This window comes from Symphalangus syndactylus, chromosome 20 (genome assembly GCF_028878055.3).
Source record: "Symphalangus syndactylus isolate Jambi chromosome 20, NHGRI_mSymSyn1-v2.1_pri, whole genome shotgun sequence".
Classification (NCBI taxonomy): Eukaryota; Metazoa; Chordata; class Mammalia; order Primates; family Hylobatidae; genus Symphalangus; species Symphalangus syndactylus.
The window spans coordinates 63,148,952-63,151,823 of NC_072442.2; the positions used below are offsets into that span (position 1 = coordinate 63,148,952).

At 47.4% G+C, this 2,872-nt stretch overlaps 1 protein-coding gene across 22 annotated transcripts in view; it reads right to left on the reverse strand.

The window, feature by feature from the left end:
• The window catches only part of LOC134735275 (uncharacterized), a 48,975-nt gene that overhangs the window by 2,698 nt on the left and 43,405 nt on the right, over nt 1–2,872 (reverse strand). For 6 of the 22 annotated variants that reach the window (XR_010118286.1, XR_010118280.1, XR_010118281.1 and 3 more), the window contains exon 5: nt 1,733–1,853. The exons of 13 other annotated variants lie outside the window; for them this stretch is intronic. The gene's annotated coding sequence lies outside the window, so the exon portion shown is untranslated. The remainder of the gene's footprint in view (nt 1–1,732; nt 1,854–2,872) is intronic. 3 more of the 22 variants (XR_010118289.1, XR_010118291.1, XR_010118292.1) reach the window with 1 other exon arrangement.

Sequence of the window (2,872 nt, forward strand, 5' to 3'; positions counted from 1 at the left end):
ATAGCGAGAAAGTGGGTAGATCCAGATGCTGTGGTGTGTGTCCCTAAACTTTGCTCTCAAGCCTCTGCCTGCCCAACACATTCACTCTTGATCAGCCATGCAACCATCTGTTTCTCTCCAAATACTATGGCTGCTTTGTGTCTGTCCACATTCTGTCCACTTGGTGAGATCCTATACATCCTTCAAGGCCCAGTTCAAATGCTACCACTCAGACCCTTTCTTCTCTCCCACTTTTGTGCTTCCACAGCACTAGCATTCATCACTTTGCAGAGTAATAACTTATGTGCCTTCTGTCCTGCAGAACATGTGCTCTACTCATGAATGACTTGCCCAGTTCTGAGTCTCTACTTGTTGAGCATAGGGTCTGGCACAAATTGAAGGTCATCGTATTTAGCCTGCATCATATTATGGCTTCAACTTCCTCCTACACTTTGCGGGACTTTCTTGAGGGCAGACAGCAAAATCCCTGGAGCACTTTCATATTTATCAATTGAATTGTTTCATTTTACAACAAGGAAACTGAGGCTCAGAGAAGGGAAGGCTTCACAAAGAGAGTTGTTGTCAAACCGGGCCTGGAATTCTGATCACCTGACACCTCAGGCTTGAACTTGCTGTGCAAAAGGCATGGTTAGAAATAGTAGGACTACAGAGTTCACTATATCACAGCTGAACTGGGGTCCTTAAAGGTTAGCAAAATAATTTGTTGAATAATTTATTGAATGAATGAATGAAACACAAACCAAGAAGTCACAGCTTTGTTAGCCTAGGATGAGGTCTCTCCACAGAAGCATTTATTCACCCCTCAGAAGAGAATTTTTTTTTTTTTTTTGAGACGGAGTGTTGCTCTGTCACCCCGGCTGGAGTGCAGTGGCTCGATCTCGGCTCACTGCAACCTCCACCTCCCAGGTTCAAGCGATTCTTCTGCCTCAGCCTCCCAAGTAGCTGGGACTACAGGCACCTGCCACCATGCCTGGCTAATTTTTGTATTTTTAGTAGAGACGGGATTTCACCATGTTGGCTAGGCTGGTCTCAAACTCCTGACCTCATGATCCGCCTGCCTTGGCCTCCCAAAGTGCTGGGATTTCAGGCGTGAGCCACTGTGCCCGGCCTAGAAGAAAATTTTAAATTGGCTTTTAGGAAGGTTTTTTAGCAGCTAAACTTTGGATGAGCCCAATAAGAAAGAGTTCAGGCCTTGGCCAGGTGCAGTGGCTCATCCCTGTAATCCCAGCACCTTGGGAGGCCGAGGCAGGCGGATCACTTGAGGTCAGGAGTTCGAGACCAGCCTGGCCAACATGGTGAAACCCCGTCTCTACTAAAAATACAAAAAATTAGCTGGGCATGGTGGTGCATGCCCGTAGTCCCAGCTACTCAGGAGGCTGAAGCAGAATTGCTTGAAGCCGGGAAGCAGAGGTTGCAGTGAGCCGAGATCACACCACTGCACTCTAGCCTGGGCAACAGAGCATGACTCCGACTCAAAAAAAAAAGGTTAGACAGGCATGGTACTGCATATGAGTTGTCCAGCTACTTGGGAGGCTGAGGCAGGAGGATTACTTGAGCCCAGGAGTTGGAGGCTGCAGTGAGCTGTGGTCACGCCATTGCACTCCAGCCTAGGTCACAGAGAGAGACTCTGTCTCAACCTCCCCGCCTCCCCACAACCTCAGTTTAAAGTCCTCTTCTTGGCTGTGCAAACTTGATTCAGTGATGTAGCCTCACTGAGCTTTGATGTTCTCACCTGTAAAATGGTGATGATAATCTTCAGGGTCAGTGAAGATGAAGTGAGATGTAAGAAAAGGGATGTAAAACACTGGTTTCAGGCTCTAGTCCCAGTCCCAGCAGATGCTTCACAATGGGATCTATCAATTCAAATCAATTCAGTGGCTTGCTGAAACTGGCCCAGACAGGCCCATGGAAGCCAGCTGAGGGTGTATGTCTCTTCCCAATTCCAAGCCTCCCGATGCCCTTCTTGGTAGCTTGAAATCGGCCACGGAGGGAAGATTTACATCATAGAAATTAGTGGCCAAGCACAGTGGCTCACGCCTGTAATCCCAGCACTTTGGCAGGTGGAGGAGGGCAGATCATGAGGTCGAGAGATCGAGACCAGCCTGGTCAACATGGTGAAACCCTGTCTCTACTAAAAATACAAAAATTAGCCAGATGTAGTGGCACACGCCTGCAGTCCCAGCTACTTGGGAGCTACTTGGGAGGCTGAGGCAGGAGAATCGCTTAAACCTGGGAGTTGGAGGTTGCAGTGAGCCGAGATTGTGCCACTGCACTCCAGCCTGGTGACACAGCAAGACTGCATCTCAAAAAAAAAAAAAAAAAAAAAAAAAGGAAAAAGAAAAAGAAAAAAGAAATTAGTAAACACTGCAAATCTGGAATCTTCTGAGCCAGATGTTTTGTTTTGTTTTGTCTGAGATGGAGTCTTGCTCTGTTGCCCAGGCTGGAGTGCAATGGTGTGATCTTGGCTCACTGCAACCTCCGCCTTGGGGGTCCAAGCAATTCTCCTGCCTCAGCCTCTTGAGTAGCTGGGACTACAGGCGCACACCAAAATGCCCGGCTAATTTTTGTATTTTTAGTAGAGATGGGGTTTCACCATGCTGGCCAGGCTGGTCTTGAACTACTGACTTCAGGTGATCCACCTCCTTGGCCTCCCAAAGTGCTGGGATTACAGGCGTGAGCCACCGCGCCCAGCCAGAGCCAGGTGTTTGTTAAATTTACCAGACATATATCAGACATTATCAGATATTTATCAGACATATCTGGTTATTATAATTATTACTGAAATGAATAACGACTCATTCGTTCTGGGCAGATACAATGCACATCTGTTTGCCTATTTTTACTAATGTGACTGCTCATTTGAGTCAGAACC